The sequence below is a fragment of the Hylobates moloch genome, unplaced genomic scaffold (assembly GCF_009828535.3).
Source record: "Hylobates moloch isolate HMO894 unplaced genomic scaffold, HMol_V3 SCAFFOLD_17, whole genome shotgun sequence".
Classification (NCBI taxonomy): domain Eukaryota; kingdom Metazoa; phylum Chordata; class Mammalia; order Primates; family Hylobatidae; genus Hylobates; species Hylobates moloch.
Genome location: NW_026652292.1, coordinates 12,385,581 through 12,400,625, shown reverse-complemented (window position 1 = coordinate 12,400,625; position 15,045 = coordinate 12,385,581).

Genomic DNA, 15,045 nt, shown 5'->3' with positions numbered 1-15,045 from the left:
ATCTTGAGTGGTCAAATTACTCCTGGATCCCCACTGTGTATGTGTCACCACTTCGAGGGATACACACACTCCCACACACATTCACAAATAAATAGAAACAGGTTTATAGACCATACTGTTTATAACTTTTAAGTCATTTTTTAAAATGTGAATATTTATCCATGTCATCAAATATCATTTTAAAATATAGATTTTAATGAATGACCAATATTTATTGTTCTGGATATTACATACCACTTATGTTTAAGATTTAGGCTGTCATACATATAAGTTGTTTCCCTCTCTTCTTTATAACTGACCCTGTGTTTAACATCTTTATTAATAAATAGTTGCTTATATCTTTGACTGTTTCCTCACAGTGAGTTCATAGAATTAGTTAGTAAGTTAAACATTATAGAAAATGTTTAAGAATTTTGATGAATATTGGTAAATTACCTATTAAAAGGATGTAACAGGTCACATTCTCACTAGTGACACATAAATATCCACTGTCTTATAACCTCATTAATAATGAGTATTATTGTAAAACAATTGCTTATATTATGTGTTAAAAATGGGCCCGGCATTTAAAGTCCTTTGATTTGACCATAAGTTGAACTTTAAGGAATATTTTTATCATCCATATGTATTTTTTTATTTTGTGCATCAGCCTTTCCCATTTTGCCAATTTTCCTAGTGGCATATTCATCTCTTTCTACTGTGTAAGAGCATTTTATGTATTAGGAATAATGACCCATTGTCTGTTATTTATGGTGTCCCAATTTCCTTCTAGTTTGTGTTTTTCAGATTTTGCTTTTGGAAGCTTTTGTTGCATAAACATTTTAAATTTTTATGTGATCAAACCCATCAATCTTTTACTTTATGTTCTCTTTTCTTTATTTCTATGCTTGGAAATGCTTTCCCTTCTGTGAGACAGGCACATAAAACATTGTTTTACAACTGCTGCAATTTTCATTGGTTCTCTTCTGGAAAGGCGTGCCTTGTGAACAAGGTGAGAACAGAAAGGAGGGAGGGGACCCAGGCGGGAGTATGTGTTGAGCAGTAGAAGCTGCTGAAGCTCTCACTTCTGATTAGGCTCTGAAGGCTTTTCCTCTTTTTAGCAACTGCAAGCATCAAGATTAATGAGAGTAAGAAAGAGCAAATCAGTGTACTTTGAAGCAGTGTCTTTTGCAAGAGCTGGGAGCATCCACAGCATCCGTTCAAATTGTGACCTCCACCAGGCGATCCTCTTGGGTGCTATTCCTCTCAGGGAGCCTGGGGTCCCTGTTGGCCTTCAGCTTCCTTCCTGTCTGGCTAGGCAAGGGAGTGGGGGGGGAAAGGGAGAAAGGAGGTGAGAGGTGCACAGAGCAATGGGAGAAGCTTGAACTGGGTCTTTGAGAGAGAGAGGAAGTCATTCTTCCATGCCCCTGACTATCTTCATCTGCTCAGCTTTCTTCCAGCTTTTCCTGAGCTGAAATAAGAATGCAGGCTCAGATGTTTAATTCACAATTAAACACAGCACAAATGTGAGCTCTCAAACGTGATCAAGGGACAATCACTCAAGAGTGAAATTTAAGAGATCAACCAAAAGGAGCTGGGTGGCCTGGGTGCTCTAGAATCTGAGCCCCCAGACAGACACTATCTGTGCCCACTCCCCGAGTGAGGCTGGTCTTGTCACCCTGGCCAATTCCTGCGGGTATGATCATAAAGACAAATAATTCTTGATCTTAGTAGTCATGATCAGAGCTCTGTGTGCTGTGGGAATTATCCTCAGGATTTTATACATAATCAGTAGAGAAAATGAGCATTTGGAGAATAGAAGAATGTTAAAGAATAAAAATGTCATCTTTAATTTGCTTTATATAGCCAAGGTATTCATAAATTATTTAGCTGCATCCTGCTCCACTGTGAGAGCAAGTGAGGGCTTTTGATGTTCTAAGGAGGGACTATTCTCATTCAGACATGTTACTTTGCTTGAGGAAAAGGCACATCTTTAGGACTGGCTAGGGTCACATGTAAAAGTCACAGAAGGCAATAGGCTGAAGGCTACCATCCATATCTATTGGAATCTGATATTAAACATAAAAATGTTCTCCTTGTATTTATAGCAGTCCATTTATCTGGTTCAGCAGTGTATAGATCTTTACTGAAATTGGGGAGTATGCTTGGGATGGCATTGTTCAAACACAAGACTCCTTGGAGAGTGATAAGTTCACCTTGGTAGCTTCTGCAGAGGCAGCTCAAAGCAAAGACAGCCATCCTTCATGGAAACTACTGGTGGTGAAAATTCCACAGCAGCTGGGCCCTTGCATGAGCAGGTGTAGGTGCATGGCAGAGAGGATTCATCACCAGATTTCTTGGCGGTTCTCTTGACTTCTGATTCTGATCCCTCTTGACTTCTGATTCTGATCCCTCTTCTGGACAAACCCAATGCCCTGAACGATGGTGATGCTGGAGTCAGTAAGTCAAGGAGCAGATTTATTCTGGGCATTGTAGGGAAGGCACATGCCTTTCACTTTCCAGAAGTGATAATTGAAGAGTAGAAAGGTGAGGGAAGTAAATGCATAATTTATTACATATATTGATTTGACCTAGGGCAGTGAGAGAAGCTATAGGTCAGCAGGATCCAGAAGCCCTAGGAGAACATAGGCTGCTTAGCTCTTTTATGCATAATTTATATTCTTCCTCTTTGTGTCTTCATTATTTTCTGTGGCTCAAAACCTCTATTGTCCTACCTGACCTTTCTTCATGGTGGAGCTGACCATACTCCCAGAACTCTGTCTTTTATTACTGTTTATTTAATTTACATGTAGATTGCACATTATCATCATTATCACAGGGTAAGAGCCCTATTACCAGCGTAACATAGAATGCACTAAGCACACTCCAGCCAGACCTATAACCTTACTTAGCATCCCACTATTCCTGGCCTAACTTTCTTACTTCTGCGATCCCAGAAATGCAAAATGCTTCCAAATTCTCCATCTTTTCTCTCCTCCTTCTCATGCCCTGCTTTATCTGTACAGTTTTCTTTGCAATTGCTACTTTAGCTCCTCAATATCTTCCACACTCTACGATAGGATAATAGAAAATATTTCCCAGGTTTGGCTGCATATTGTAATCATCTGCCTTGATGGTGGCAATTACCTCAGAATCTCTGGGAGTGAGAGCCAAGTTTCAGTAATTTTTTTGCAGCTCTCCAGGTAATTTAAAAAACTATCTGGTTTGAGATCCAGTGTACCAGATCCCTGCTACTCAACGTGTGCCTCAGGCCAGGAGCAAGGGCATCATCTGGAGCATGCTTGAAATGCAGGCTCTCAGGCCCCACCCCTGTCATCCCGTTGAATCTAAGTGTGCATTTTAACAAGACCACAATTTGATTTATATGCACAGTGAAGTTTGAGAAGACAAGGGATCCTCTTCAAACAATACATTGCAATCAACAGTGTCTGGTTTTCCATTTGCATTAGCCAAAGATCGCCATAAATTCACTAGAGTCAAAGTTAGGTTTATTAAACCTGTGACAATGTGGGAAAATAAGCATCAGAGGAAACATGGGGCCTCTAAGTAAGAGGCGGTCAGGAGAGGCAGAGTATAAGACTTGGGCTTGTGCTATGTGATTTAACAGCGGTGGGCTCTTAAATCCTCCCTACTCCTAGGGAAAAATGACAGATCAGAGCTCTGAATTGCCTCTCGCTTCCTTCCTGACAGCACTCAATCCAGAACTGGTCCTTGCTTTCTTAAACTCTTTTTCAAGGAGAAGGCATTTTGGTCTGCCCAGCACAGTGCTTTAGGTGGGCCAGGGAGCAGAGGGCCTGGGTGACAATAAACAGTTCACTATCTTTATAGCATATAGCGAATGGCAGCCACATCCTACTGTTTACTTGTATTAAGCAGTTGTAATGTGGTCATATACAGTGTTTTCTGTAGCAATAACTTGACACATTAAATGCTGCTTTCTAGTCTCGCACTGACTGTGAATGTCCAGGCTCAATGGAGACTTTAACAACCTGAGCCAGAACTACTGAAGGACCTGACAGCCTCACTGTGTCTCCCCTACACTCTAAGGAGATGACTTCACAGAGATTTGGAAGGGAAATGAGGGGTCTTTAGGAACAGAATGTTTTTGAGGGTCTTCCGAGAGCAGCGGCTCTTTCTCTTACCACTGAAGAAAGGGCCACTGGTCATATTTCCCCTAAAGATTGTGGTGTTTCTGAACTTGGGGCCTGAGATTCAATTTCATCTGGTGGTTGTTCAGTGGCAGTACCTGTAGACAAGCTCCAACGGCACCAGCGAAGTCTTATAGAAGATAGAAACGTGGCAGAGCTGATTGGGAGAAGATTATGGCCATCTCCAGAACCTTAAGTCCGACCCATTTCCTGTGGGGATTAGGTTGGTGGGACAGGGAATCCGACTTTTCCATGGCAACATATGTAGCTAGAGAAGGTCTTGATTTCTAGGCAGCCCCCAATGAATCTCTCCAAAGACAAAGAATTCCACACAAAGACTTTGGGGTAGACCCCTTGCTGGGGGTGAGGAGTTGACCATACCACACCAACCCTGTACAGCTCCAAGGTCAAACAGTTTTATAGGCAGTGCTCACTTGGGGGCCTGAGGCCATGCTGCCATCTGCAAATACCAGCCCTGGTCCCTTTTGTCTCTGCAGCTGGCCATTGTCAGACGTGTGTGTAGTTTGGACATATAACTTTGCCTCTGTTACAGAGGCTGACTCCTCTCCCCTTCATCCCAGTAGCAAAATAAGTTTAGACATAAGCCTAGGAGGAGAGTAAAGAGAGGGGGAAAAAACATTTAGAGTGAGAAGCTATTAACGATAAAGATACCTGCCTTCCAATCAGGTATGGGCAGACCTATGCCAACCTTGCAGTGTCTGTAGCTTGACAGCCAGTACGATGGAAGCTCATTGTCAGGTGTTATGTGAGATCCACAATGTTTGGACACCATTGCTTATTCAGCTATCAGGCTAACTAACCATACAATCCAGCATACCTTTTTTTTTTTTTTTTTTAAATGATGACCACAAACCTATCCTTGCAATTTTTGTCAAAAATGTTGCTGACATCAAGACTCGGTATCCCAAGAGAAAGCTCCATGGCTGACATACTTGCTATTAGTTCCTAGGCATGCTCCCTTCCTTTCATAAGTGCTTACAGAATAATTAAAGGCTGTTTTATCAGTGATGATTATTGCTGTGTTTACTGAGCTTGCCACACCCTGGGCACTGCGGCTCTGCATTTTACGTAAATTCCCTCATTCTTATTTACTGTTAGGCCTCTAGGTGGGGACAGAGTCCCAGAAACTCTGGGTCAGTTTTTTACCAGGCTTGGAGACTCAGAACCAGAAGCTGCGACCCAGTGGAAGGTGTGGCCAGAGGGAAAATATTTTAATTGTGGCCGCTATTTCTATCATGCATCATATTCTGGGGCTTGCTAGAGAATCACCCTGTGCCTCTGCCTCCTTCTTGTTAGATTTTGCTACCTTATTGGTTTCTTCCTCACTAGGATAATTTGTGAAGATAGAAATATTTCATTTTCAAACATCTCCCATGATCTTTCAGTTCTGTTTACTTTTAGAATCTTTGCAGTGAGCCAATTTGCTCTATTTTAATTTTTTGGAAACTATTTTTACTAAAGTCTATTTAACATCTGATGATATTAAATGTTCCTTTTTTCATCTCTCTTTTCCTCTTTTCACCTTTAAATTAAAAATTTCTCATTTTTAGTCTAACAGAGTGCCTCCAAATCACGTGAGATTCCCAAGATCACAGACTTAACAGAACATTTTAACCTTATTAATACATGTGATTAGTGGTTTTAACTTAAAAAAAAAAAGATTGTCTCTCTAAACAATATCCTGTTGAAGCTGAAAAGTCCCACAAGGGGATTTAGAATGTGGTGTTTGAGAGCCTGGGCTCCGGGGACCAGCTTCCTGGTTTAATGGCCACCTTCGCCTGTGCTAGCTATGTGACTTTTGGGGGAGTCCCTCTACCTCGCTACAACCAAGTTTCAGCACCTGAAAAATGGAAGCAAAACATGGCATCAACCTCATAAGGAGCTAGCTGGAAGGAAGGGTTGAATGAGTTAATTCATGTAAAGCATTTTAGTGACTGGGGAAAGTCAGCATCTCATCCATGCATCCCATAAATGTGTATAAGTTGGGTGCCTTCTAGGTCCTAGACACTGTCCTAGGTACTAGTAAAATATAAACATCCACATATGTGTTTTAGCTGGTGCTGACAATTGTTAGGAAGAATGATGAATTAGAGAAAGGGGATGTATCAGTAAGACTTCTGCAGAAAAACAGAACCAATAGAATGTATGTCTATACATAGGCTAAAATCTATTTATTTTGTTTAAAGTTTGCTTTAAAAATATTTATTTCATCTAAAACACATTTTCATTGTAGCAGATCCCTGGTAAGTAGGTAGTAGAAGAGAAGGCTTAAAACTTTCATGTAACTTTAATTGCTGGAGACAAGTGATATTTATCAAAAGTATCTGACCATTCTTGATGGGCCAAATTGGATTAGGTCAATTCAATATAGTGACCTTGCCTTACAGACAGATCTGTGGTCAGATGGAAAACTTACGGAATAGCAGGCTGTATCAATCAGTATTCCCCAGAGAAATGGCACCAGTAAAATATATATGTATATCGAGAGAAGGAGAGAGGGAGAGACGGACCTTGTAAGAAAGTGATTCATGTGGTTGTTATTGTGAGGACTGCCAAGTCCATAATCTGTAGGGTAGACCAGGTGGGTTGGAAACCTAAGTACTACTACTCCTTTTTTTTTTTTTTTTTTTTTTCCACATGGTACTGATGTAATGCACTACTTCTATGTTGCAGTCTTGAGGCAAGATTCCTTCTTGGGAAAACCTCAGTTTTTGCTCTTAAGAACTTCAACTGATTGCATAAGGCCCACCCACATTACCAAGGGTAATCTTTACCTAAAGTCCTCTATAGATGTTAATCACATCTACAGGATACATTCCTACCAACATCATCATTAGTATTTGACCAAACAATTGGGCACCGTAGCCGAGCCAGGTTGACTCATCAAATTAACCTGGCCAGGGAAAGTGTGTGCTCCCTTATCAGAGAGTCATAGGTGAGCTTCTGAGGAAGTGATGGGTTTGAGCAGAGACCCAAGTGAAGATGAAGAGGGGGCATGCAGATACTGGTGACCAGCAGCCCGCAGCATTGTCCATTTACTTTGGTACTGCCATGGAAAGTTAAATTTCATCCTGGCATCCTGGTTCAATGTATTTAGTTGGTTTTTTTAAATGATAAACAAACTCTTGTGACATTTTAGAAGTTAAAATTGTTCAGGAATACTCATAAATGCACAAGACACACCTGACTATGCATGTGTGTGTGTATACACATGTGCACGTGCATACACACACACAGACACTTCCTTTTCCTTCCAGAGATGGTCTTTTCTGTGGTCTTAAATAAGCTTATGTGTTCTGAAAGAGAGCTCTTGCTGTTCCTTTATCATTTAGCTCCAAACATTGCAGATTTAGAAGTGCATTCCCAGGGATAATGCTGAGCATTGGGCAAGTTTTTTTTTTTTTTTGAGGGGGTATGTTAAATGAGAAAATGTTTAACTTCTATAGAATTTTCACTGCCAGGACCTCATGCATTCTTTCCCGTAGAGTTTTCTTTTATATATATTCACTTTGGTTTGCCTGTGAGGTGTTGTGGCTGTAAGGCCTGAGGGATCGTTTGTACACCAGGAAACTCAAAGATGGTAAACCACGGCCGAGCCTTGTCTTATTCTGTGCGGCATGTAACCTTTCGCATTATTCTAATGAAAATGACATTTATGATTGCAGCCTTCTGTGAACTCAAAAGCTAGCTGTAATAAAATTGCTGCCTGGGTTTTCTATAGCATCTTTAACTTTGACTTGTGTAGCAATATACCAGGGAAAAAAAGAAATGAAAGCAAACTTTTATTTTCCAAGAAGCTAAATTTGATATCAATGTTTTATGTCCACACTGTGTTAAAATCTATAAAATTTTAGGAAACTGAAGGTCTGAAAAAAAAAAAGATAGGTATCTCATGGGATTTTTTTCTTTGGTTGAAGTTTGCAGCCTAATTTTGTTCCTCCAAAGGGCTTGAGATGGTTCCCAATGGAGCTTACCTGTGCTAAGTCTGAACTTCTTTGGAATTACCCCTTGAAAAAGATCAACATATTCTGCCTTGGTTATTGGGACCAGCTGACAAGATATGTTGAGGTTTTAAATCAGGGGCTCCTCTGATATTATTTGTATTAGTCTGTTTTCATGCTGCCGATAAGGACATACCTGAGACTGGGCAATTTACAGAACAAAGAGGTTTAACTGAACTTACAGTTTCACATGGCCAATGAGGCCTCACAATCGTGATGGATAGCAAGGAAGAGCAAGTCACATCTTACATGGATGGTGGCAGGCAAGGGCAGAGAGCTTGTGTAGGGGAACTCCTCTTTATAAAACCATCAGATCTCGTGAGACTTATTCACTATCATGAGAACAGCATGGAAAAGACTTGCCCCCCATGATTCAATTACATCCCACAACACATGGGAATTCAAGATGAGATTTGGGTGGGGACACAGCCACACCATATCATTCCACCCTGGCCCCTCCCAAATCTCATGTCCTCACATTTGAAAACCAATCATGCCTTCCCAACAGTCCCCCATGGTCTTAACTCATTTCAGCATTAACTCAAAAGTCCACAGTCCAGTGTCTCATCTGAGACAAGGCAAGTCTCTTCCACCTATGAGCCTGTAAAATCAAAAGCAAGTTAGTTACTTCCTAGATACAATAGGGGTACAGGCATTGGGTAATACAGCCATTCCAAATGGGAGAAATTGGCCAAAACAAAGTGGGTACAGGCCCCATGCAAGTCCAAAATCCAGCAGGGCAGTCAAATATTAAAGCTCCAGAATTATCTCCTTTGACTCCATGTCTCACATCCAGGTCATGCTGATGCAAGAGGTGGGTTCTCATGGTCTTGGACATCTCTGCCCCTTTGGCTTTGCAGGGTACAACCTACCTTCTGGCTGCTTTCACGGGCTGGCATTGAGTTTCTGTGGCTTTTCCAGGCACACAATGCAAGTTGTCGGTGGATCTACCATTCTGGGATCTGGAGGATAGTGGCCATCTTCTTGCAGCTCCACTAGGTGGTTCCCCAGTAGGGACTCTGGATGGAGGCTTCAACCCCACATTTCCCTTCCAGAAAAATGCCCTAGCAGAGATTCTCCATTAGTGCCCTGCCTCTACAGCAAAATTCTGTCTGGGCATCCAGGTGTTTCCATACATCTTCTGAAATCTAGGTGGAGGTTCCCAAACCCCAATTCTTGACTTCTGTGCAGTTGCAAGCTCAACACCATGTGGAAGCTGCCAAGCCTTGGGGCTTGCACCATCTGAAGCCACGGCCTGAGTGTTATGTTGGCACCTTTCAGCCATGGCTAGAGCAGTTGGGAGGCAGAGCACCAAGTCCCTAGGCTGCATGCAGCATGGGGACCCTGGGCCTGGCCCAGAAAACCATTTTCTCCTAGGCCTCTAGGCCTGTGATGGGAGGGGCTGCTGTGAAGACCTCTGGCATGCCCTGGAGACATTTTCCCCATTGTCTTGGGGATTAGCATTAGGTTCCTTTTTATTTATGCAAATTTCTGCAGTGGGCTTGAAATTTTTCGAACTTTTATGCTCTGCTTCTGTTTTAAAACTGAATACATTTAACAGAACCCAAGTGACATCTTGAATGCTTTGCTGCTTAGAAATTTCTTCCACCAGGTACCCTAAATCATCACTCTCAAGTTCAAAGTTCCACAAATCTCTAGGGAAGGGGTAAAATGCCACCAGACTCTGTGCTATAACATCACAAGAGTGACCTTTGCTCCAGTTCTCAACAAGTTCCTCATCTCTGTCTGAGACCACCTCAGCCTGGACCTTATTGTCCATATGCTATCAGGCTGCTGGTCAAAGCCATTCAACAAGTCTCTAGTAAGTTCCAAACTTTCTCACATTTTCCTGTTTTCCTCTGAACACTCCAAACTGTTCCAGCCTCTGATTCTCACCTAGTACCAAAGTCACTTCCACATTTTCAGTCATCTTTTCAGCAATGTCCCACTCTTCTGGTACCAATTTACTGCATGAGTTCATTTTTATGGGGCTGATAAAGACATACCAGAGACTGGGCAATTTACAAAAGAAAGAGGTTTAATTGGACTTACAGTTCCACATGGCTGGGGAGGCCTCACAATCATGGTGGAAGGCAAAGAGGAGCAAGTCACTTTTTACGTGGATGGTGGCCGGCAAAGAGAGAGAGCTTGTGCAGGGGAACTCTTTATAAAACCATCAGACCTCATGAGACTTATTCACTATTATGAGAACAGCATGGGAAAGACTTGCCCCCATGATTCAATTATCTCCCACCAGGTCCCTCCCACAACACACAGGAATTCAAAATGAGATTTGGGTGGGGCCGTAGCCAAATCATATTATTATTGAATTGGGGTGACCATTTACTTAGCTTCTATATTTGTTAACTTTTCTCAGACATGTCTATAGTAGCATCTGTACATCAAATTGTAAGCACTGATGTTGAATACCATTCAATTAGTTGCTTTCAGAATATCTTAAGATTAGAAACAAATTCACGTTTGTCTTCCCTATTGTGTCAGTTAGATACTGGCTGTCAGGGTGGCCCTTCATTTATCAACAAGATGGATTGATCTGCCTCCAACACGTGGCATTATATTTAATCCCATCAATTATCCCCTCTGACATTCCCTGTTGCTTCCTGATTGGCCAAACAGGCCACATAGCTCACATAGTCCTCCTCAAAGGGCCGTGCATGCAATTAACAATTCCTAAGATCTTGGGCACCCAAAATACTTGGCATCTGTGAAATAAAATGTATGTTATTAATTGTTATTTCTTATTAATTCTCAAGAGAGCACTGGGATGATTTTCCCTGAATGTTTTTGATAAATATTGAGATTATATTTTTCTTCCAAGTCCTGTTTTTTAAGTGAAAGCTGAATAACTAGAGTGAAACCCAAAAGCCTGAATCATGGCCTCCAATTTAATATTTCCAGGGAAAGTGCTACCTCTTCATTTAAACTGGACTCACAAATCCATATTTCTTCTCTCTCTTTTCTCCGAAGTCTGACAAGAATGGCTTTCTCTGAACTCAGCCAGTAGCAAGTCAAACCTCCTAAAGGAAATTATAGTGAGAATGGGAGGGGAAGGCTGACAGTTATCAGCACGCAATATGACAAGAGCATCCATCATGTCTGCGTTTAGGCCCAGGGTCTAGGGAGAGGAAAAAAGCAAAAAAGCAAATAAAAGTGTGGAGGCTCGCTTGATGTATCCGTAAACTCAATGAATGTTGTTAACCTCTCCCTGGAACCCTGGGTTTCAGTCCTTGCCTTCTTCACACCTGTGGTTGTCATTAGGTGTCTTCTGGACCCAAGGGAAGTGCAAAGCTCTGCTCCATCAACAGCTCTTTTGGGTTCTTATTTTTATTTTTGTGCTAAATAAGTACTTTTTATTATCCTAGTTGGCATGATGTTTAATCATCAAATGTTTTATTCAAGGATATACTGTTGTGAATAAGTATTTTTTTCTATTTTAATGTTTTTTATTTTTAATTATGGTAAAAATACTAAGCATAACATTTACCATCTTAACCATTTTAAATTGTACAGTTCAGTGGTGGTAAGTGAATTCATATTGTTGCACAACAGATTGCTATAAGTTTTTCATCTTGCAGAACTAAAACTCTATGCCAACTGAGCACCAATTCCCCATCCATTTCCATTCCCCACAGCCCCAGCAACTGCCATTCTACTTTTTTCTTCTGTTAATTTGACTGCTTTAGATAACTCATATAAGTGAAATCACATAGTCTCTGTCTGTCTAACTGGCTTATTTTATTTAGTATAATGTTCTCAAGGTTCATCCATGTTGTAGCATGAGGCAGGATTTCCTTCCCTTTTAAGTTTGAATAATATTCCATTAGGTATATACCACATTTTCTTCATTTCATCCACTGATGGACATTTGTGTTACTTCTACCTTTTGGCTATTGTGAATATTGCTGCTATGAGCATGGGTATGTTCTTTGGGTTCTCTTATGCACAAATGTGCAAGCTTACGAAAAAATGTTCAAATGCTCAGGGGACAAATAACAGTTAGCACCCCTTTTGGAGATCCCATAAGACTTTGAAGTTGCTAGCCTATAAACTACTATTTAGAAATTTGTGCAAAATACCTTGCTCTAGAAAGGCTCTAAATGTAAAGGGAGTGAGGAAATAAGACAAAAAGTATAGTCCCAAGTTATCCTTTGCTTAATTGAAGAGGAAAAATGGTAGTTGCGAAGAATTAAAATGCATCTGTGGACTACATCTTTTAGGGCACTTCCATTAGCCCCACAAGGATAAAGAGAGCAGGCTGAGCCAAGGAGACAAGTGGTGGGCACTGGAGTTCTCGCAAAGTCCTCCCACCTTTGGACCAGTTCATCCCCAACTAATCACCCTACTTTCCACTAGAATAACAATCCACTTTCAACATCATGTCTGAAACACAAAAGTGTGCTCTAGCTCCTTTGCCTGCAGGATAAAGTTCACTGTCTTTATCCAGCAATGAAAAAATCTCTCTTAAGTGGCCCAGGATTTTCTGGTATCATCCCCCTCCCCACTACTCTTTATTTCATGGAGGCTGAGTGGGGATCATTTAGCTGTTTGACCTGAGCTTTTATCTCTAGCCTGTCAACCTTCCAGTAGTGTGATCTTGAACTAGATAGTCTCTTTAAATCCTAGTTTTCTTATCTGCAGAATGGAGATGATATCGCTTACCTTAGTTGTAAGGATTAAAAAAAAATTAAATAGGATATTTGTTAAAAATCTGAACATTTAAAAAATAAAAAATCTGTTTCCATCCAAAATCTTCTGTCTTATCAATCATTCCTCATCTCTATGCAATTATCCACTGATTAATAACTTCCTGACTCTGCAAATTTGCCTTTTCATGTGAAATATTCATCTTTTCATATGAAATATCAATCTTTCTATCCACCCATTCAAACCTTACACATTTCCCAAGGCTAAGATTAAGTGGCAATTACTACAGATGTTTTTTGAATGACTCTTAAAGGTGACAGGCAGCTCGACAAAGAAATGACTTTGTAATGCATGTAACAGTAAATTTATTTGCCACTGAAGTCCTATTTTTCATCTTATATGCCACACAACTAACTTAATCTGATAGAGTTCAAGCTTCATTCAATTAGTAGAATGGTATCATTTAAACAATAGCTTTTTAAGTTAGGCTTACCTAAAGTCACCCTAGTGTATCTACAGTTTCATAACCAACTACTTATTTATTTTTTGAAAGAAAGAGGAATATTTGGGAGCATTGTGGATACAGAAGGAAAAGATATGAAGAACAATAGTTACCCATTCATATGTGGCCCAGGAGTTTTTGGTTTTACTCCCTCCACTCTTCATTTCACGGAGGCTGAGTGGGACTGATTTAGCTATTTGACCTGAGCTTTTGTCTCCATCTTCTACTCCTGGGCTACTGTAGGTTATTTGCATGATTTGGGAATCTTCTCTTAAAATGGATGTGGCTGGAGATGGATGTGATATTAACAGACCTTGGCACCATGGCTGCAGGGATTTTTCTGTTTTTGTTGCTTGAAGTACTCATACAGGAAAGTCATTAGGTTTAAATTAGGATCCAGAGTATTATCTGAATAAGCAAACGGAATGTCTAGCTGGAGACCTTCTCTGGCCCTCTATCACTCACTGTACCATCATCTACCACCTCTCTGGTATATCCATTAGAAGCAGGCTTGATCCTGAGTGGTCTTCATTGAAGACTGTTAAACCAGAGGAAGTGATTATTCCACATTGACATTTCCTCCTAAGACCCAGTCAGAAGAGGATCTGGTTATTATTGGCTCAATGACTTTATCTTAATTGACAGGAATTATGACATTCATGTGGCTAGGTTCTACTAACAAACATAACGTTGCCTCAAATTTCTTGTATAATTGAGACCAGTAATTCTCCAATGTCTAAACCTAAACTACTGTCAGTTTTTAAATTTCCCTTAAGGGGAAAGAGGCATAACATAACTTAATAAAAAATTTTCCCATACCCAGATTTAAACTTTGATATTCTCTTGAAGACTGAATAATGAAGACAAACATTAAAAAAGTTTTAAAGGAATTTTCTTTATATTTAGTAAAAATGAGAAGTAAAAATGGGCTTAGTGATCTTCCTGTTTTAGTGTCTTTACCCTGTCTACATGACTTGACTGTCCATCTGTGATAATGCCTTGTGGCTCTCGACACCCTTTTATGGTGAGAGAGTTGGGTTTTCTGGGAAGTAGATGCCAAGGTAGGTTAGAAATGCCAGAGGTTGAATGTGGGGAAAATAAATAGAGTGAACACAGAAAGGCTTTAGTTTGTGATGCAGGTATTATATCTGTGAAAGGAGGGTGAGAATGAAGGAAGATTGGGTAGGAAAAGCCTCAGACTGTAACGCAGGTCTCAGGAAGTCTCAGCCAGCTCAACAAGGAGCTTTGGTACAATGACTGCCTGTGAAGGAGTCTCATCTTGACAAGAGATACATGGTCCTGTTTCCCGCAGTTGGTCTGAGGGTTAAAACTGGTATTCACTTCCCTCCTTTACTAAATTAATTGCTAAATTCCTGTTGCCTTCCATTTGCTCCTCTGCTGATTTCAGTGGCTGTCATGGTGATATGATACAAATCCTTATTTCTGACAGACCTGAACTTCTGGTAACTGTCACTTTCTCATGCTTGGGTTTTTGTATTTATTTACTTACAGTCACAATCAGGCAAGATTACAAAAGGGCACCCAAATGGAATCACATGAGTTTCACACATATTCCTCCTTGCTCCACTGCATGATAGAAGTTATAGCTCTTTCTAACTTTCAAGTCATTTGTCTCTGAAAGAGACTCTCTGTCTTTCATGTTAGTCCTTGGACACAAGAAGTCCAAGTTCCCTGGCAACAGTCACTG